At 46.9% G+C, this 21,965-nt stretch overlaps 1 protein-coding gene across 2 annotated transcripts in view; it reads left to right on the top strand.

Annotated features, from left to right (window-relative positions):
• Nucleotides 1-1,914: 1,914 nt before the first annotated feature.
• LOC128694257 (serine-rich adhesin for platelets) overlaps nucleotides 1,915-21,965 on the top strand; it is a 109,262-nt gene continuing 89,211 nt past the window's right edge. The window contains exons 1-3 of one of the 2 annotated variants that reach the window (XM_070093571.1): nucleotides 1,915-2,032; nucleotides 2,573-2,751; nucleotides 5,830-5,936. The gene's annotated coding sequence lies outside the window, so the exon portion shown is untranslated. Of the gene's footprint in view, nucleotides 2,033-2,572; nucleotides 2,752-5,829; nucleotides 5,966-21,965 lie in introns of both variants that reach the window. The other variant, XM_053784281.2, reaches the window with a different exon arrangement.

Here is a 21,965-nt window from a genome sequence, read left to right as displayed (position 1 = left end):
GGTGTTTCGCTCTATTTTGTGGCCAGAATTTGTTTTGTACTCTGATGAAGATTTAATTTCCTCATGTTTACCATATCTGAGTAATTGAAATTTCTCATCGTTGAACTTCATATTGTTTTCTGCAGCCCACTGAAAGATTTGGTTGATGTCCGCCTGGAGCCTTGCAGTGTCTGCAATGGAAGACACTGTCATGCAGATTCGGGTGTCATCTGCAAAGGAAGACACGGTGCTGTGGCTGACATCTTTGTCTATGTCGGATATGAGGATGAGGAACAAGGTGGGAGCGAAACTGTGCCTTGTGGAACAGAGCTTTTCACCGTAGCTGCCTCGGACTTTACTCTGTTGACGACTACTCTCTGTGTTCTGTTAGTGAGGAAATTATAGATCCATCGACCGACTTTCCTGTTATTCCTTTAGCACGCATTTTGTGCGCTATTACGCCATGGTCACACTTGTCGAAGGCTTTTGCAAAGTCTGTATATATTACATCTGCATTCTTTTTGTCTTCTAGTGCATTTAGGACCTTGTCGTAGTGATCCAATAGTTGAGACAGACAGGAGCGACCTGTTCTAAACCTATGTTGCCCTGGGTTGTGTAACTAATGGGTTTCTAGATGGGTGGTTATCTTGCTTCTTAGGACCCTTTCAAAGATTTTTATGATATGGGATGTTAGTGCTATTGGTCTGTAGTTCTTTGCTGTTGCTTTACTACCCCCTTTGTGGAGTGGGGCTATGTCTGTTGTTTTTAGTAACTGTCAAGCACGTCAAGAAATTAGAGAAAGTGCAAAGGTTTGCAACAAGACTAGTCCCAGAGCTACGGGGATTGTCCTACGAAGAAAGGTTGAGGGAAATTGGCCTGACGACACTGGAGGACAGGAGGGTCAGGGGAGACATGATAACGACATATAAAATACTGCGCGGAATAGAGAAGGTGGACAAAGACGGGATGTTCCAGAGAAGGGACACAGACACAAGAGGTCACAATTGGAAGCTGAAGACTCAGATGAATCAAAGGGATGTTAGGAAGTATTTCTTCAGTCATAGAGTAGTCAGGCCGTGGAATAGCCTAGAAAGTGACGTAGTGGAGGAGGGAACCATACATAGTTTTAAGGCGAGGTATGATAAAGCTCATGGGGCAGGGAGAAAGAGGACCTAGTAGCAATCAGCGAAGAGGCAGGGCCAGGAGCTATGACTCAACCCCTGCAACCACAAATAGGTGAGTACACATACACACGCGCGGGTGCGTGTGCTCCCTGTCCAGCTCTGACCTCATTGTCTGGTCATTTACCTCTAAACTGACGCTAACCAGAAATACTAGTTAAGTCACGTTATTCAAAGGAGAGGGGGGTGGGGGGCACACTTTCTATTTTCTGATGCCCCCCACACACTTTATTTGTTAATCCCTATTTTTAATTAAACTATTTTTTTATTATTACATTTTGTTATAAAGGAAGTCCTTCGTCTGGGGGCCCCTCTGGTAGGGAGGCCCGGGGCAGTTGCCCCCTTATAAATCCGGCCCTAGTACTAGTGGTACAATAATAGTGGAGTTCAGCGCCTCTGGTGGTGAGAGTGGTGGCCTTGATATAGGACCCCTGAAGGTGGTGGTGAGGGGTCTCTTGATCCAAGGAATGTGGTCTATGTCACCTGGGAGTGAAGTTATCCTCCCAGGTGGGCCATGATCCCCCCGTGATTGAGCGCTCTACCATGAGTAGTAAGTAAGTAAGTAAGTTTATTCAGGTATACACAAATACAGTTACATAGAATTATCATACATAGCAGCATATGTGTAGAGAACTGATAGTTAGGGTGTAGTAGTGCCATCTAGTGATGGTAGAGGTGGTGTAGTTGCGCTATCTAGTGGTGGTAGTCAGAGTTAGTCAGGTTATCAGTGATGGTGTTATAGTGAAGGTCAGGACAGTGACCAACCTCAAGGTCACTGAAGGTCAGTTGAAATTCAGTGGTCGTACAGAAGTGATGTGTTGCTCCTCCACCTTTCGCCCCGCCGGCTCATCTTTTTAATGCACCTAAATAATGTAAGTATTGTCTGGTGACGTATTTGTCAGTACAACAGCAGAGTTGAGCTGCAGCTCCTGGTCCCCACCACCAGTTTTGTCACCAGATTATTAATATTTTAATAGTCAATTTAATTTTCTTTGGGGTCTACTATCTTAGAGGGGGGGGCGGGGGTGATTGACCTTAGTGGAGGGGTTTTGATGCGAGGAACTGGAGCTACTCCCCTTCCTCTGATCAAACAATAACTCTCACACTAGGCGTTACACAACGCATAATGGTTTATCCAGTTATGGCTATTTTTTTCCATTATTGAAAAATAACTTGGTCTCTTGATCCAAGAAACTTGAGCCTTGTGATCCAGATATAGACTTCCACGTAAACAAACTGTTAGTCATCAGGTTTATGTGAAAGAAATATATAAAGAAAAAGATAGCTTTACTATGTTAAACATTAATGTGTATATCAATCGGGCAGTAATGTTACTAGTTTATATTACATGGTAATGTTTGTCTCTAAATGTGTGCAATGTTCATGGTTATAATGCGAATGTTTTGTTTCAGGTGTAACAGGACTGCTGCTCCTGGCTATATACTGGAACATTGATCAACTCGGCAACTTTGACCAGTCTGAGGGGTGGAGACAGCCACACTAGTAAATGGTCTGACTCATAACATTTGGTGTTATATGGAGATACAGCAGTTGGAGACGTCGTTAGAGGTGGGCAGGGCCCACTTGTAAGGTACGTATTTCCAGGTTATAAGTGCACTAAAGTTTGGTTATTGAAGCGGATAGTAATTGTATTAGGTGGGAAGGTGGTGGGGAGAGTATAGGAAAGATTGTAAGCAACTGATATAAGTAGCTTAGTGGGAAGTATTAGCTTATCTCCCGACCAGAGATGAAATCTCTGGTCGGGAGATAAGCTGACCAGAGATGAAATCTCTGGTCAGGAAATAATAAGGAATGTATTCTATAGGTTACCTTGAATGGGGTGGAAATAAAAAAATGGATAAATGGTTTGTAAAGCTTAGAATTGAAGACTGATTAGATTTTAGGAAGTTTTAGTTAGTGTAATATCTATATTATGCAGTCTCTACCCATCCTGCAAGATTGTAGGAAGCAGAGATATGTCAGTGATATATCACGGTTCAGTTGGTAGCGGCGCCAACTGAAGAACAGGTTCGATCCCGGGCACAAGTGGGTATGTTCCTTTATATTCATTGGCACCGTTCACATAAGGAGGAACACTGCAGCAGGCCTACTGGTAGGGGTCGCATCCTGGGGGAGTATAAATACCCTAATAAAAATGTCATAGATATATTGACTTGATTGTGTATGTGTTAATCTACCAGGTTAATAATTATACTATTAAATCAGGCATATCCATTATTAAGACATAAGAGAGAAGCTTACGACGACGTTTCGGTCCGACTTGGACCATTGACAAAGTCACAAAGTGTGACTTTGTCAATGGTCCAAGTCGGACCGAAACGTCGTTGTAAGCTTCTCTTTTATGTGCGGGTTATTTGTGTATCGTTCCAGTCACGGTATTGTGCCTTTTCTGTTATTTAAGACATAAGAAAGAAGCACTGAAGCAGGCCTATTGGCCCATGTTAGACAGGTCCAACTCAACAACTCGTTTATCTAACCTATTTTTAAAACTACGCAGCCAAAGTTTTGGCTTCATATGACGGGATAAATTTTCCTTAGGCAAAATATATTATAGCCGGAAAAATCAATAATTCCTCAGAAATGTGGAATTAACATCTTCCTATTTTCAGTAAGGTTGTAGAGGGCCTGGCCAAGTAATTTTATGCTTCGAAATCCTCAAAATATTTTCAGTAGTATAACCCTGAGAGTTTAGCGCTTACGACTCGAGTGTATTAGAGCGTCTGGGGGGGGAGCATTTTTGAAATTGGGTTATATAGCATATATTTAGAGACTGTAGAATGATCATACTTAGACCCCCCTTGATTTTACTTGGACCCCCTTGATTTTACCTGGACCACCCCTTGATTTTACCTGGACCCCCTTGATTTTACCTGGACCCCCTTGATTTTACCTGGACCCCCCTTGATTTTACCTAGACCCCCTTGATCTTACCTTTACCTCTCTTCATCCCCTCTTTCGCCGCCACTGCTCTGCAAATTAGTAAGGCCTATACCTGGAGTATGTTTCATAGTTGTGGTGTATAGTATATACAACACTTTGTAGGTCTACAATTATTTAGTTATTTTGATAAAAACTTATCAAATTAGGTGGTAAGTAAGATAGGGAAGGTATAGAATTGGAGAATCTGCTATATGCATTATGAATGCATATAGCAGGGGAGAGTAATCTCCCCTGAAGGCATAGATTACGTAGAACTGTGGGCCTGGGAACCCACCAACGACCTTCAGTAGCTGTGTGGAATCTGTTATTTCACGTGGTTTCCGTGGGGATGTTGGTGGGTTTCGGGCTTTGGGTAGTGGTTGTGGTGGGTGTTCTACGTATTTTATGCCTTTGGCCAAACTGTGCAACGTTAAATATTGATTCATTGAGGTTACACAATTTCATCATTCTGGAAAATTTAAGCGGCGTTCAGGTTCCTATGAATATAAAATATTAGCGTTCAGAATTGCAGTTGGTTTGATAGTGAAGTCTAACACTTCTGGCAGCAGATTCTAATGATGAAAATAATGAAAACGTCTTGTGATCTGAAGTGGAGTGTTAGTCGGCAGAAAGGATTCACTAACATCTGATGAGTATACTTGGGGGGGGGGGGGGTGATTTAGATTGGTATTAGTGAGAATAGGATTATTAAACCTGCTGAGTTAAAAACCCGTAGAGGTAGTGTGTGGGGGCTTGAATGTAGTGGTCCTCAGGTTGCGCCTAGGATTCCAGCCATAACTAGCAGGTAAGGTAGGTTATGAATTCAGGCTAACACAGTAATGTTTTAGGAAACTGGTTTACGGCAGTTCTCCAACTGGTTAGCTAATCCATAGTGTTTTGTTAGTCTAGTGTGCTACGAAGGACGTGGAAGTGTTAGGATCATTAACCCAACTACCTTCATGTTAAATTTGGATGCCCTTCAAGGGGACTGTACTAATGAAGGTATCATGATAGAAGCAGTTGCAAGTAACCCTCCCCTTCCTTGGATCCAACCTGATTGCCTAACATTCCTCAAGCTGTATAACCCCTATGGATAATACATCTATGGGGAAATTTTATTTGGGTAAATGTGCACGTATGTAAAATAGTTTGAATGGGGGAGGGGCGGGGCGGTAAACTCTCGGAACAGATCGATGAAAGTCAATTAGGTTTATTTCAGAGGAGAGTAGTGCAAGTTGACTTTCTATGAAGATTTTTCCAGTTAAAATACAGGCGCCTAAGATATTAGGAGTAGGTTTGGCTAGGTTGTAATGTTACTCACTTTTTCCTTTAACTTGTTTAATTGCCGCAGAATCCTCCTGACAAGATTGTACTGCCCAGTGTCGCAACATTTGTCTGTATTAGCTTCCTAACAAAAGTTAATGAAATTTAAAAATGTGTCATACCTCAAACTATTAATAATGGCAGTATTGAGGCTATCCACCTCATTACTTCTATTGTTAATGGGGTTGGGGTAGGTAATTTTTTTTTTCCCGAGCTTAAAGCTCTCGAATTGTGTGAATGTTGCCCTCCTGCTGACAAATACAGCAATCGAGGCTTGTCTCGGTTTTTTCATTTTTGCTATTTATTTTGTTCCTTGAACATTGGTGTGATTAAATTTATTACATTTAAATTAATGATCTTAAGTTTATAGAATCTTGTAGGCTGAAACTATTCCTCATGTGGGCAGCTGCTGTGTGGTGAAGTCCGTGTCGTGGGCAGCTGCTGTGTGGTGAAGTCCGTGTCGTGGGCAGCTGCAAGTCTTCAGATGTCATCACCTGCAGCAACACCTCAAAAGTATCTACAAAGATTATTCATGAATTGCAGTAAGGATTAGTTTGAAGTCTGTATTTAAAATGCTTCCTTCAACATTGCTAAAATATTCTCAAAGCTGATCTATCAAAAATTACCATGAAATTACAGTAATCCAAGTTTAAGTTACCACAGGTTGATGGAACTGGAAGAGCTGGAGGTGTTGGTGTGGTGGATGGCAGGGGAGTGACTAGTGGGGCCACTATTCTTGACCTCCATGGCTAAATGGCGCCATTGACCTGGAGGAGGGGGGGTTATATCGTCAGTGGTTGTTTGTGGAGAGGGGGGAAGGTCGTTAGGGGGAGGGTCGGGGGTTAGCTGCTGGTGGAGGGGTTTGGGGGTGAGTAGCTAGTTGTTACTGGTGGGAGGGTTATGGTGAGGGGGATAGGGGGATGGTTGTCACTTGGTAATTACTAAGGTACTACACAGTCTTGTTACTTTGTGTTAACGTGGCTTGTACCTTGATATTTGAAACGCCCTGGACACTAGCTAAGCTGTATGCTTTCAAAGAGGGAGTAGATTACAATCTTGGCTTGTCATGTAGTAGTTTGAGAACAATAATACGAAAAGAACTTCAACTGAATTTTATTGACTTAAGACTCAGGGAGATTGACTGTGTGTGTGTGTGTGTGTGTGTGTGTGTGTGTGTGTGTGTGTCTCAACAATCAATATTTGCACCAATAACTCATTACAGTTGTGACCGGGTGTGGAAGTGTGAATTGCTCATTACTCTATAATTTGTTCATGAGTGTAGCCATGTATAAACGTAAGTAACCATTCTTAAAGGATTCATTACCTTTGTACCTAGTTCAGCTATCAGAACTTTGGGGGCCCAGTCCCTGGACCCATTACGTACCTCTGTAATCTGTAAATACCTTTGTAACTTGTCATGATTGTGACTAGACCTACCTGGAGTTCATTACCTTTGTAAATTGTGAGTTCATTACTTTTGTAAATTGTGAGTTCATTACCTCTGTAACTTGCTCAGCTATCTAAACTTTGGAGTCCAGTCCCTGGACCAATTATGTATCTGGAGTTTACCTGGAGAGAGTTCTGGGGGGTCAACCCCCCCGCGGCCCGGTCTGTGACCAGGCCCTCTTCAAGGGGGGCTCCTTGGCGTGGTGAAGAGGCTCTTGGTCTGAGGAATTAGACCTGTAGGTCTTCTTCCTCAGACCAAACCTAATTACCCCCCAATCTCCCCTCCCCTGTCCCATCCTCCCCATCCTCCCCTTTTTCCTTTCCTCCTCCTCCTCCTCCCCACCCCTCCCTTTTGCCCTTCCTCTTTTTGGCCTTTGGGATTTCTCCCACAGGCGCGCTAGTTCCTAGGTAGGGGAAAGGATACCGGGGTCCATCCCATTCCATTGAGGTTCTTGGCGGTGGCGTAGTTTGCCGTGGAATCTGGATTGCCTGGGGATGTCCCGATCCCTCTCCGGTATCCCGGAGTAGCTTTGGGTGTCTTTCGGGCGACGGGTGTATCTCTGGAAGCCACCTTTCGGATTCCGGGGGTGGTGGCCGAAGGAGTTATGCTTTGTGGCGGATATCCGGCCGCCCTCTCTTTTGTCCACCGAGGTAGCTCGGCAGATGTGAGGTTGCTATCCTGGATTGCTGGTTTACTGGCATGAAGGGTAGGGTATGGCACGGGTTCCTTGCTGCATCTGCGCTACTAGCGGTGCTGAGGTCCTCTTGGGCGCAGAGGGAGATTTCCGGTCCTTTCATTTCTCTCCAGCATGCAGTCAACTGTGTTTCCAATTGGGCCACCACACGTGGGTTTAAATTTTCCAACACTAAAACCCACCAAATTACTTTCACTAGACGCTCTGTCATCTCTGATCATCCTTTGTACCTCTATGGCTCCCGTATCCCTGAACGTGATACAGTCAAGTTTCTGGGCGGCCTCTTTGATCGTAGGTTATCCTGGAAACCTCACATTACCTCTCTGAAGGCAACTTGCCACAGCCGGCTGAACCTCCTTAAAACCGTTGCTCATCTTTCATGGGGAGCTGATCGTCGAACCCTCCTTCGCCTACATTCCACACTTATCTTATCGAAACTTGATTATGGTGACCAGATCTATTCAGCGGCATCTCCTGCTACTCTCTAGCCTTAACCCTCTTCAAGGGGGGCTCCTTGGCGTGGTGAAAAGGCTCTTGGTCTGAGGAATTAGACCTATCGGTCTTCTTCCTCAGACCAAACCTAATTACCCCCCAATCTCCCCTCCCCTATCCCATCCTCCCCATCCTCCCCTTTTTCCTTTCCTCCTCCTCCTCCCCACCCCTCCCTTTTGCCCTTCCTCTTTTTGTCCTTTGGGATTTCTCCCACAGGCGCGCTAGTTCCTAGGTAGGGGAAAGGATACTGGGGTCCATCCCATTCCGTTGAGGTTCTTAGCGGTGGTGTAGTTTGCCGTGGAATCTGGATCGCCTGGGGATGTCCCAATCCCTCTCCAGTATCCCGGAGTAGCTTTGGGTGTCTTTCGGGCGACGAGTGTATCTCTGGAAGCCACCTTTCGGATTCCGGGGGTGGTGGCCGAAGGAGGTATGCTTTGTGGCGGATATCCGGCCGCCCTCTCTTTTGTCCACCGAGGTAGCTCGGCAGATGTGAGGTTGCTATCCCGGATTGTTAGTTTACTAGCATGATGGGTAGGGTATGGCACGGGTTCCATGCTGCATCTGCGCTACTTGCGGTGCTGAGGTCCTCTTGGGCGCGGAGGGAGATTTCTGGCCCTTTCATTCCTCCTAGGAACTATCCCTCCCCGGTCCCCCCTTTTTTTATTCTTTTTTTATTTTTATTTTCTTTTCTTTCTTTTTTTTTCTTAAAAACAAAAAGAAAGATGTAACCTAACCATGGCAGCCCTAGTCCATGAACCTGCTACCCCCGGGCCCCTTCTTGATACCGCACCCCGTTCTGACCCCGCCTCGTCTTTAGACCACTCTTCAGACATTCCTCATGCCTCTGTACCTATTGCCGGTGCTGTCTCCTCACCCGCTTCAGGTACTGAGGCCTCGACTGACTCCTTCGATTTATCGGACCTTCGCTCTCCTCTGACTATGCTTCTGGCCTCTCCCTCTACGGTGCGGCAATTTTCAAATCGCCGACCCGTTCCACGTCGGACCAACTCTGGTCCCACGCCTAAACGCCAACGACAATTACCTGCTGATGATACTTCTCCACCTTCTCATTGTTCTCAGAAACGATCGACACGTCCTTCACTACCTTTCCACGCTCAGTTTCGGACTGAACAATGGACTAAATTCTTCACTTTATGACCAACTTCCTCTACTGCCTATCTTTCTGACCATAGTATTGGCAAGGCACTCCTACGCCATGTTGGTAAAGATATTTCTTTTCATGCTCTTAAGAGCGGTACGTGCATCATTACCGTACAGAATGCTACCCAGGCTCATGAGCTCTCTCATCTTTCCCATATCGATACTGTTCCTGTCACTCTTGAAAAACATCATTCCCTCAATTCTTGTAGTGGTACCGTCATTCTGCCCCATACCATAGTTCAACAAAATTTCCAGACATGTGGCACTGACATTCTTGAACAGCTGGAACTCCAAGATCTCCCAATCCTCAAGGTAGACACTTACGTTCTTCCTGCCCATGGGCGGAGATGATACCCTAGCAATGTGGCTCGTTTAACTTTTGACAGCCGAGAACTCCCATCCTCAGTTTATATAGCAGGACATCGGTTACAAGTTCGAAAGGTGATCCCTACATCACAACAGTGTAGAAATTGCTGGCGATTTGGCCATCCAGTGAAATATTGCAGATCTATCGCCGAATGCCCAGTCTGTGGTGCCGATGACCATTCTAATACATCTTGCAATCGATCTCCCTCTTGCCTTAACTGTCATGAGGCTCACCCTTCGTACTCTCGCCTTTGTCAAGTCTATTTAAACGAGCGGGAAATCCGTTACCTCAAAGAGACAGAAGGTCTCCCTTATGCCATGGCAGTTTCTCATCTCCGCCTCCAAGGGAGACTCCCACGTGTTTCTTATTCCCGTGTTTCAAAACGTCCCCCCACTTCTGGTATTCCATCTTCTACACCCACCTCTGTGGTTACCTCTCCCATAATCACTCCTGTATCTAATCCTTTTGCTGTCCTCAGCTCAGACGTCCCTACTTCAACGCCTCAGTCTAATCTCGCTTCTTTGAGTTCTCTCTCACAAGCCTCAGTATCGACGAGACCTCGTACGACACCTCCTCCCAATCGTCCCTCTACTCCTCAAAAGCCAAAAAAAAGGTTCGTTAACACCTCCTACCCATCTTCCACCTCCTCATTTTACCCTCCCTGTCTCTGTCCCTGGTTCTTCCCCTCTCACTGGCTCAGTTACAAGTGTAGAGGTTCACCCTCCTCCTCGTACTGTACCTTCCTCCCAAGTTTCTTCCTCTTCTGCCACCTCCCAGGTTCCTGCCTCTTCTGTCCCCTGCCATGCTTCTCCAGTTCCCTCCACCCTTTCGCCCCCCCCCTACCTTGGTACAGTCCAATACAGTTCCAATCTTTACTCATCCTCCCCCTACCATTCCCAATATTGTCTCCCATACGACATCTCTGAATTCCGAAACACTTGAAGCAATCTCTGAATATATTGCAGAGACCAAACCATCAATGGACACTGATCCACCTTCTGCTCTTTCTCTCTCCTCTGCTCCATCTGCGCAACTCCTTTCTTCACAGCGCACCGTTCCTTCGCTGCTTGAACGTTTTCCACTGCCTCCGCATGTGGACTTTTCTAACCCCTCTAGTCCATAGGAACCCTTACCTGCGGATTTCAAGTATCTTTATCATTGCCAATCATGGCCTATTTACAGTGGAATATACGCGGCCTCAGTAGTAATCGGGGTGAGCTTCAGATGTTACTCTCCCAGTTTGCCCCTGTTGGTGTTTGCTTACAGGAACCAAAATTACACTCTGCTGTTATTTCTCACATCTCAGGCTATAATTTATTGTATTCTTCAGATCCTTTTCCTGATGGGACCTTTAATGAAAGTGCCCTTCTTCTACGCACTGATATTCCGTACCATCAGCTATTTGTTCATACTTCACTGCATTACACAGCAGCCCGTATCCACTTCCATAGGTGGTATACGCTCTGTTCTTTATATCTCTCTCTCCTTCTCGGGCATTATCTATTCCGGATTTTGCCTTCCTTGTTTCGTCATTACCGCCACCGATTCTGTTACATGGTGATTTTAATGCCCACCATTTCCTCTGGGGGGGTCTCACTGTGATTCCCGTGGAATTCAGTTAGAGGCTTTTCTTGCCACCCACCCCCTCCATGTTTTAAATACAGGTACTCACACCCATTTTGATCCTCGGACTCATACTCTCTCTTGCATCGATCTCTCAGTCAGCTCTTCCTCCGCCGCATTAGACTTCACTTGGTCTGTTCTCCCGGACTTACATGACAGTGATCATTTCCCAATCATTCTTACTTCCCCTTCATATTCGCCACCTCTTCACACCCCACGCTGGCAACTTAATCGGGCAAATTGGAACCTTTACTCACACCTAACTGTTTTTAAAGAGGTTCCTTCTTCGTCCTCCATCGATGAGCTTTTACACCTCTTCTCGTCCTCCGTTTTCACCGCAGCTTCTCATTCTATACCCCAAACTTTGGGCAGGCATTCTCAGAAATGCGTGCCTTGGTGGTCTCCTGCTTGCGCCCTCTTCAAGGGGGGCTCCTTGGCGTGGTGAAGAGGCTCTTGGTCTGAGGAATTAGCCCTGTCGGTCTTCTTCCTCAGACCGAACCTAATTACCCCCCATTCTCCCCTCCCCTATCCCATCCTCCCCATCCTCCCCTTTTTCCATTCCTCCTCCTCCTCCTCACCCCTCCCTTTTGCCCTTCCTCTTCTTGGCCTTCGTGATTTCTCCCACAGGCGCACTAGTTCCTAGGTAGGGGAAAGGACACCGGGGTCCATCCCATTCCGTTGAGGTTTCTTGGCGGTGGCGTAGTTTGCCGTGGAATCTGGATTGCCTGGGGATGTCCCGATCCCTCTCCGGTATCCCGGAGTAGCTTTGGGTGTCTTTTGGGCGACGGGTGTATCTCTGGAAGCCACCTTTCGGATTCCAGGGGTGGTGGCTGAAGGAGGTATGCTTTGTGGCGGATATCCGGCCGCCCTCTCTTTTGTCCACCGAGGTAGCTCGGCAGATGTGAGGTTGCTATCCCAGATTGCTGGTTTACTGGCATGAAGGGTAGGGTATGGCACGGGTTCCATGCTGCATCTGCGCTACTAGCGGTGTCGAGTCCTCTTGGGCGCGGAGGGGGATTTCCGGCCCTTTCATTCCTCCTGGGAACTATTCCTCCCCGCTCCCCCCTTTTTTTATTCTTTTTTTTATTTTTATTTTCTTTTCTTCTTTCTTTTTTTTTCTTAAAAACAAAAAGCAAAGGAGTAACCTAACCATGGCAGCCCTAGTCCATGAAACCACTACCCCCGGGCCCCTTCTTGATACCGCACCCCATTCTGACCCTGCCTTGTGTTTAGACCACTCTTCGGACACTCCTGATGCCCCTGTACCTCTTGCTGGTGCTGTTTCCTCACCCGCTTCAGGTACCGGGGCTTCGACTGACTCCTTCGATTTGTCTGAACTCCGCTCTCCTTTGACTATGCTTCCGGCTTCTCCCTCTACGGTACGGCAATTTTCGAATCGCCCACCCATTTCCTGCCGGACCAACTCCGGTCCTACTCCTAAACGCCAACGTCAATCTCCTGATGATGCTCCGTCGTTACCTTCCCATTCTACTCGGAAACGACCGACATGTCAAGCACTCCCTCTCCACGCTCAGTTTCGGACCACACAATGGACTAAATTCTTTACTTTAAGACCAACTTCTTCTTCTGCCTACCTTTCTGACCATAGTATTGCCAAAGCGCTCCTGCGTCATGTTGGCAGAGATATTTCATTTCACGCTCTCAAGAGCGGTACACGCATCGTCACTGTCCAGAATGCTACCCAAGCTCATGATCTTTCTCTCCTTTCGAATATCGATACTACTCCTATCACTATTGAAAAACATCTTTCTCTCAATTCTTGTAGTGGTACTGTCATTCTGCCCCATACCATAGTCCAACAGAATTTCCAGTCATGTGGCAATGACATTTTTGAACAGCTGGAACTCCAGGATCTCCCAATCCTCAAAGTAGACACTTATGTCCTTCCTGCCCGGGGGCGGAGACGTTACCCTTGCAATGTGGCTCGTTTAACTTTTGACAGCCGAGAACTCCCGTCCTCTGTATATGTCGCGGGACATCGGTTACAAGTTCGAAAGGTGATACCTACACCGCAACAATGTAGAAATTGCTGGCGTTTTGGTCACCCAGCGAAATATTGCAGATCTATGGCCGAATGCCCAGTCTGTGGTGCCGACAACCATTCTAATACATCTTGCAGTCAACCTCCATCTTGCCTTAATTGTAATGAAGCTCACCCTTCGTACTCCCGCCGTTGCCAGGTCTACTTAAATGAACGTGAAATCCGTTGCCTCAAAGAGGCAGAAGGTCTCCCTTATGCTATGGCAGTTACTCATCTCCGCCTCCAAGGGAGACTACCCCGTGTTTCTTATTCTCGTGTTTCCAAACGTCCCCCCACTTCTGGGGTCCCATCTTCTGCAGCCTCCTCTGTTGTTACCCCTCCCATAGCCACTACGGCATCTAATCCTTTTGCTGTCCTTGGCTCTGACGTCCCGACTACAACTCAGTCTGTTCTCACATCTTCGCGTCCTTCCTCACAAGCCCCAGTATCGACAAGACCTCGTACGACACCTAATACCAATCGCCCCTCTACTCAGAAGTCCAAAAAATCCACATTGCTCAAATCTTCTTTGCCCCTTCCTTCCCTTCTTCCACCTCCACACGTTACCTTTCCAGTCTCTGTACCTAGTTCTTCCCCTCTCTCTGGCTCTATTACAAGTGTGGAGATTCACCCTCCTCCTCGTACTATGCCTTCCACCCCCGTCCCCTCCCAAGTTTCTCCCTCTTCTGTCACCTCCCAGGTTTCTACCTCTTCTGTCCCCCCCCACACTTCATCTCCAGTCCCTTACACTTTTCCCTCCCCCTCTACTTTGGTACAGTCCATTACTGTCCCAATCTTTACTCACCCTCCTCCTCCTATCTCCAATATGGTTTCCCATACATCTTTGAATTCAGAAACACTTGAAGCCATTTCAGAATATATTGCAGAGACTAAACCTTCAATGGACACTGATTCACTTCCTGTTCCTTCTCTTCCCTCTCCTCCATCTTCACAACCCCATTCTTCGCAACGCTCCGTTCCTTCGCTACTTGAACATCTTCCAATGCCACCACACGTTGACTTTTCTAACCCCTCTAGTCCGTAGGTGCCTTTACCTACAGATTCCTGATATTTTCTTCATCGCCAATCATGGCCTATTTACAGTGGAATATCCGCGGCCTCAGGGGTAATCGGGGTGAGCTTCAGATGTTGCTTTCCAGGTTTTCCCCTGTTGGTGCTTGCTTACAAGAACCAAAATTACACTCGGCTGTTTTCCAACCTATCTCAGGCTATAATTTATTGTATTCTTCGGATCCTTTCTCAGATGGGACCTTTAATGAAAGTGCCCTTCTATGCAATGATATTCTGTACTGTCAACTATTTGTCCATACCTCGCTGCATTACACTGCAGCCCGTATCCACTTGAATAAGTGGTTTACAATATGTTCTTCATATCTCTCTCCTTCTCGAGCATTTTCTATCCCAGACTTTACCTTTCTTGTTTCATCCTTACCACCGCCACTTCTGTTACTTGGTGATTTTAACGCCCACCATTTCCTCTGGGGGGGGTCTCATTGTGACTCACGTGGCATGCAGTTGGAGGCTTTTCTTGCCTCTCGCCCCATCCATGATTTAAATATGGGTACTCCCACCCATTTTGATCCTCGTACTCATACTCTCTCTTGCATCGATCTATCAGTCTGCTCTTCTTCCACTGCACTAGACTTCACCTGGTCTCTTCTACCGGACTTACATGACAGCGCTCATTTTCCAATCATTCTTTCTTTTCCTTCCTATTCACCACCTTTCCGTAGCCCTTGCTGGCAATTTGATCGGGCAAATTGGGATCTTTACTCGCAACTCACTGCTTTTAGTGAGGTTCCTTCTTCATCCTCCATTGATGAGCTCCTACACCTCTCCTCGACGTAAGTTTATACCGCAGCTTCTCATTCTATACCCCAAACCTCAGGCAGGCATTCTCAGAAGTGCATGCCTTGGTGGTCTCCTGCTTGTGCTCATGCAGTACGTTTGAAACGCACTGCATGGGGCAGGTACCGGTACAATAGAACTGCTGAAAGACTCCTTGATTTTAAGCAGAAGTGTGCGATCGCTCGCCGTGTCATCCGCGAAGCTAAACGCACTTGCTGGCGAGACTATGTTTCCACCATCACCTCTGCTTCTTCTATGAGTGCAGTCTGGAAAAAAGTGAGGAAATTGAGTGGTAAATACTCTCCTGACCCGGCTCCTGTTCAACGGGTCGCTGGTGTTGATGTAGCAAACCCTCTAGACGTTGCCATTGAACTTGGCACACATCTGGTCCGTATTTCCCTGGGGCTCCATCTATGCCCCTCGTTTCTTTCCTCAAAGTCTGCCAGAGAGTTAGTACCCTTGGAATTTTCTTCTCTCATAGAAGAACAGTATAATGTGCCTTTTACACATCAAGAACTGGAGGCAACGCTCTCAGTGTGCTGATCATCGGCAGCTGGGCCTGACGACATTCATATTCGTATGTTACAACATTTACATCGGTCAGCCCTTGTAGTCCTCTTACACCTCTTCAATCTTATTTGGGCACAAGGAGTTCTTCCCCAGCTGTGGAAATCTGCCATTGTTCTCCCTTTCCGCAAACCAGGCACTACGGGACATGAAACCTCCCACTATTGCCCCATTGCTCTTACAAGTGCAGTTTGCAAAGTGATGGAACGCCTAGTAAATAGACGTTTAGTGTGGTATCTAGAGACACACAGCAGTCTCTCCACTCGTCAATATGGCTTTCGTAAGGGACGTTCTACCATAGACCCCTTACTACGCTTGGATACGTATGTTCGTAATGCCTTTGCGAATAACCACTCAGTTATTGCCATATTTTTTGACCTTGAGAAGGCATATGACACAACTTGGAGGTATAATATTTTAGCCCAAGCCCACTCCTTAGGCCTTCCTGAAGAACTTTTTAACTGACAGGCATTTCCGTGTTCGGGTTAATAATGTGCTCTCCCCGGACTTTATCCAAGCTGAAGGTGTCCCCCAGGGATGTGTTCTGAGCACAACACTTTTTCTCCTTGCTATTAATGATTTGGCCTCTAGTCTTCCATCAAATATTTGGTCATCACTCTATCTTGATGACTTCGCTATTGCCTGTGCAGGCGCTGACTGTCACCTCATTACAGTTTCTCTCCAGCATGCAGTCGACCGTGTTTCCAATTGGGCCACCACACGTGGGTTTAAATTTTCCAGCACTAAAACCCACCAAATTACTTTCACTAGACGCTCTGTCATCTCCGATCATCCTTTGTACCTCTATGACTCCCGTATCCCTGAACGTGATACAGTCAAGTTTCTGGGTGGCCTCTTTGATCATAGGTTATCCTGGAAACCTCACATTACCTCTCTGAAGGCAACTTGTCACAGCCGGCTGAACCTTCTTAAAACCCTTGCTCATCTTTCATGGGGAGCTGATCATCGAACCCTCCTTCGCCTACATTCCACCCTTATTTTGTCGAAACTTGATTATGGTGACCAGATCTATTCAGCGGCATCTCCTGCTACTCTCTCTAGCCTTAACCCTATCCATCACCAAGGATTACGTTCATGCCTTGGTGCTTTTCGCTCTTCCCCTGTCGAGAGCCTCTATGCAGAAGCGAACGTTCCATCCTTATCTGATCGCGGTGATGCCCATTGCCTTCGCTACTATGTAAGCTCTCATGATCTCTGCAATCCTTCCATTTATAGAATGGTCACTGATATTAGTAGACACTCTTTATTTGTTTGCCACTCCTGTTTACTCCGTCCCTTCTCTCTTCCCCTTCATTCGCTCTTGTCTTCTCTTCAATTACCACCTTTCTATGTTCATGTAGCATCTCACTTTTCCCTACCCCCCTGGAAAGTTCCAGTTGTTCGAGTCTGTTCTTTCTCCCTCCCTTGCTCGAAAGCCCAACTGTCTACGGTCGCTTCCCGCTCTCTTTTTCTTGACCACTTTCACTCTCATTCTCATGCCATTGCTGTGTACACAGATGGCTCTAAGTCTTCTGACGGCGTAGGATTCGCAGCAGTGTTTCCGGACAGCGTCGTACAAGGGCATTTACTATCTTCGGCTAGTATTTTTACTGCTGAATTATATGCCATCCTTACAGCACTTATCCGTATTGCCTCTATGCCTGTGTCATCTTTTGTGGTTGTCTCAGACTCTCTTAGTGCTTTACAGGCTATACAAAAATTTGATACACCTCACCCCTTAGTCCTCCGTATCCAACTTTGGCTATGCCGCATCTTTACCAAGCATAAAGATAGTTTTTTGTTGGGTCCCTGGTCATGTTGACGTACAGGGCAATGAACAGGCAGACACTGCTGCGCGGTCAGCAGTACATGACCTACCAGTTTCTTATAGAGGTATTCCATTTACGGACTATTTTGCTGCAATATCTTCCCACCTTCACACCCGTTGGCAACAACGTTGGTCTACTATGCTTGGCAACAAACTTCAGTCTATTAAACCGAGTATAGGTCACTGGCTGTCTTCTTATCACCAATGTCGAGGTTGGGAGACTACTCTCTCCCGTCTTCGCATTGGCCATACTCGTCTTACTCATGGATATCTCATGGAGAGGCGTCTTGCTCCTCTCTGTGAGAATTGCCAAGCTCCATTATCAGTCAGCCACATTCTGTTGGACTGCCCACTTTATCAACGAGCACGCAGAATTTACCTCTGTCGTCGTCTTCGCTCCGCTGCTCTCTCTTTACCTTCCCTTCTCGCTGATGGACCCACCTTTCATCCGGACTCTCTCATTGACTTTTTGACAACAACTGACTTACTTCACAAATTCTGATACCTTCAGCCCTTTCTACTTCAATCTCTTGCTACCTTCTACCCCCGTACTATCCCCTGCCCCGCTGTTTTCTGTAACCTGCTGATCATCCCCCCTCCCTTCTGCCATCCAATTCCCTTGCTTCCTTCCCTACCCTGCAGCGCTGTATAGCCTTTGTGGCTTAGCGCTTCTTTTTGATTATAATAATAATAATCACCCCTTAGTCCTCCGTATCCAACTTTGGCTACGCCACATTTTTACCAAGCATAAAGATAGTTTTTTGTTGGGTCCCTGGCCATGTTGACGTACAAGGCAATGAACAGGCAGACACTGCTGCGCGGTCAGCAGTACATGACCTACCAGTTTCATATAGAGGTATTCCATTTATGGACTATTTTGCTGCAATGTCTTCCCACCTTCACACCCGTTGGCAACACCGTTGGTCTACTATGCTCGGCAACGAACTTCAATCTATTAAACCAAGTATAGGTTACTGGCCGTCTTCTTATCACCAGTGTCGAGGTTGGGAGACTACTCTCTCCCGTCTTCGCATTGGCCATACTCGTCTTACTCATGGATATCTCATGGAGAGGTGCCCTGCTCCTCTCTGTGAGAATTGCCAAGCTCGTTTATCAGTCAGCCATATTCTGTTGAACTGCCCACTTTATCAACGAGCACACAGAATTTACCTCCGTCATCATCTTCGCTCCGCTGCTCTCTCTTTACCTTCCCTTCTCGCTGATGGACCCACCTTTCATCCAGACTCTCTCATTGACTTTTTGACAACTGACTTCACAAATTCTGATACGTTCAGCCCTTTCTACTTCAATCTCTTGCTACCCTCTACCCCCGTACTATCCCTTGCCCCGCTGTTTTCTGTAACCTACTGATCATCCCTCCTCCCTTCTGCCGTCCAATACCTCTTCAAGGGGGGCTCCTTGGCGTGGTGAAGAGGCTCTTGGTCTGAGGAATTAGCCCTGTCGGTCTTCTTCCTCAGACCGAACCTAATTACCCCCCATTCTCCCCTCCCCTATCCCATCCTCCCCATCCTCCCCTTTTTCCATTCCTCCTCCTCCTCCTCACCCCTCCCTTTTGCCCTTCCTCATTTTAGCCTTCGTGATTTCTCCCACAGGCGCGCTAGTTCCTAGGTAGGGGAAAGGACACCGGGGTCGATCCCATTCCGTTGAGGTTTCTTGGCGGTGGCGTAGTTTGCCGTGGAATCTGGATTGCCTAGGGATGTCCCGATCCCTCTCCGGTATCCCGGAGTAGCTTTGGGTGTCTTTTGGGCGACGGGTGTATCTCTGGAAGCCACCTTTCGGATTCCGGGGGTGGTGGCTGAAGGAGGTATGCTTTGTGGCGGATATCCGGCCGCCCTCTCTTTTGTCCACCGAGGTAGCTCGGCAGATGTGAGGTTGCTATCCCGGATTGCTGGTTTACTGGCATGAAGGGTAGGGTATGGCACGGGTTCCATGCTGCATCTGCGCTACTAGCGGTGTCGAGTCCTCTTGGGCGCGGAGGGAGATTTCCGGCCCTTTCATTCCTCCTGGGAACTATTCCTCCCCGCTCCCCCCTTTTTTTATTCTTTTTTTTGTTTTTATTTTCTTTTCTTCTTTCTTTTTTTTTCTTAAAAACAAAAAGCAAAGGAGTAACCTAACCATGGCAGCCCTAGTCCATGAAACCACTACCCCCGGGCCCCTTCTTGATACCGCACCCCATTCTGACCCTGCCTTGTGTTTAGACCACTCTTCGGACACTCCTGATGCCCCTGTACCTCTTGCTGGTGCTGTTTCCTCACCCGCTTCAGGTACCGGGGCTTCGACTGACTCCTTCGATTTGTCTGAACTCCGCTCTCCTTTGACTATGCTTCCGGCTTCTCCCTCTACGGTACGGCAATTTTCGAATCGCCCACCCATTTCATGCCGGACCAACTCCGGTCCTACTCCTAAACGCCAACGTCAATCTCCTGATGATGCTCCGTCATTACCTTCCCATTCTACTCGGAAACGACCGACACGTCAAGCACTCCCTCTCCACGCTCAATTTCGGACCACACAATGGACTAAATTCTTTACTTTAAGACCAACTTCTTCTTCTGCCTACCTTTCTGACCATAGTATTGCCAAAGCGCTCCTGCGTCATGTTGGCAGAGATATTTCATTTCACGCTCTCAAGAGCGGTACGCGCATCGTCACTGTCCAGAATGCTACCCAAGCTCATGATCTTTCTCTCCTTTCGAATATCGATACTACTCCTATCACTATTGAAAAACATCTTTCTCTCAATTCTTGTAGTGGTACTGTCATTCTGCCCCATACCATAGTCCAACAGAATTTCCAGTCATGTGGCAATGACATTTTTGAACAGCTGGAACTCCAGGATCTCCCAATCCTCAAAGTAGACACTTATGTCCTTCCTGCCCGGGGGCGGAGACGTTACCCTTGCAATGTGGCTCGTTTAACTTTTGACAGCCGAGAACTCCCGTCCTCTGTATATGTCGCGGGACATCGGTTACAAGTTCGAAAGGTGATACCTACACCGCAACAATGTAGAAATTGCTGGCGTTTTGGTCACCCAGCGAAATATTGCAGATCTATGGCCGAATGCCCAGTCTGTGGTGCCGACAACCATTCTAATACATCTTGCAGTCAACCTCCATCTTGCCTTAATTGTAATGAAGCTCACCCTTCGTACTCCCGCCGTTGCCAGGTCTACTTAAATGAACGTGAAATCCGTTGCCTCAAAGAGGCAGAAGGTCTCCCTTATGCTATGGCAGTTACTCATCTCCGCCTCCAAGGGAGACTACCCCGTGTTTCTTATTCTCGTGTTTCCAAACATCCCCCCACTTCTGGGGTCCCATCTTCTGCAGCCTCCTCTGTTGTTACCCCTCCCATAGCCATTACGGCATCTAATCCTTTTGCTGTCCTTGGCTCTGACGTCCCGACTACAACTCAGTCTGTTCTCGCATCTTCGCGTCCTTCCTCACAAGCCCCAGTATCGACAAGACCTCGTACGACACCTAATACCAATCGCCCCTCTACTCAGAAGTCCAAAAAATCCACATTACTCAAATCTTCTTTGCCCCTTCCTTCCCTTCTTCCACCTCCACACGTTACCTTTCCAGTCTCTGTACCTAGTTCTTCCCCTCTCTCTGGCTCTATTACAAGTGTGGAGATTCACCCTCCTCCTCGTACTATGCCTTCCACCCCCGTCCCCTCCCAAGTTTCTCCCTCTTCTGTCACCTCCCAGGTTTCTACCTCTTCTGTCCCCCCCCACACTTCATCTCCAGTCCCTTACACTTTTCCCTCCCCCTCTACTTTGGTACAGTCCATTACTGTCCCAATCTTTACTCACCCTCCTCCTCCTATCTCCAATATGGTTTCCCATACATCTTTGAATTCAGAAACACTTGAAGCCATTTCAGAATATATTGCAGAGACTAAACCTTCAATGGACACTGATTCACTTCCTGTTCCTTCTCTTCCCTCTCCTCCATCTTCACAACCCCATTCTTCGCAACGCTCCGTTCCTTCGCTACTTGAACATCTTCCAATGCCACCACACGTTGACTTTTCTAACCCCTCTAGTCCGTAGGTGCCTTTACCTACAGATTCCTGATATTTTCTTCATCGCCAATCATGGCCTATTTACAGTGGAATATCCGCGGCCTCAGGGGTAATCGGGGTGAGCTTCAGATGTTGCTTTCCAGGTTTTCCCCTGTTGGTGCTTGCTTACAAGAACCAAAATTACACTCGGCTGTTTTCCAACCTATCTCAGGCTATAATTTATTGTATTCTTCGGATCCTTTCTCAGATGGGACCTTTAATGAAAGTGCCCTTCTTCTACGCAATGATATTCCGTACTGTCAACTATTTGTCCATACCTCGCTGCATTACACTGCAGCCCGTATCCACTTGAATAAGTGGTTTACAATATGTTCTTTATATCTCTCTCCTTCTCGAGCATTTTCTATCC

Source organism: Cherax quadricarinatus, chromosome 43, assembly GCF_038502225.1.
Source record: "Cherax quadricarinatus isolate ZL_2023a chromosome 43, ASM3850222v1, whole genome shotgun sequence".
NCBI lineage: Eukaryota > Metazoa > Arthropoda > Malacostraca > Decapoda > Parastacidae > Cherax > Cherax quadricarinatus.
The sequence above is the reverse complement of the archived record's forward strand: the minus strand, read 5'-3'. Positions and strand labels throughout refer to the sequence as shown.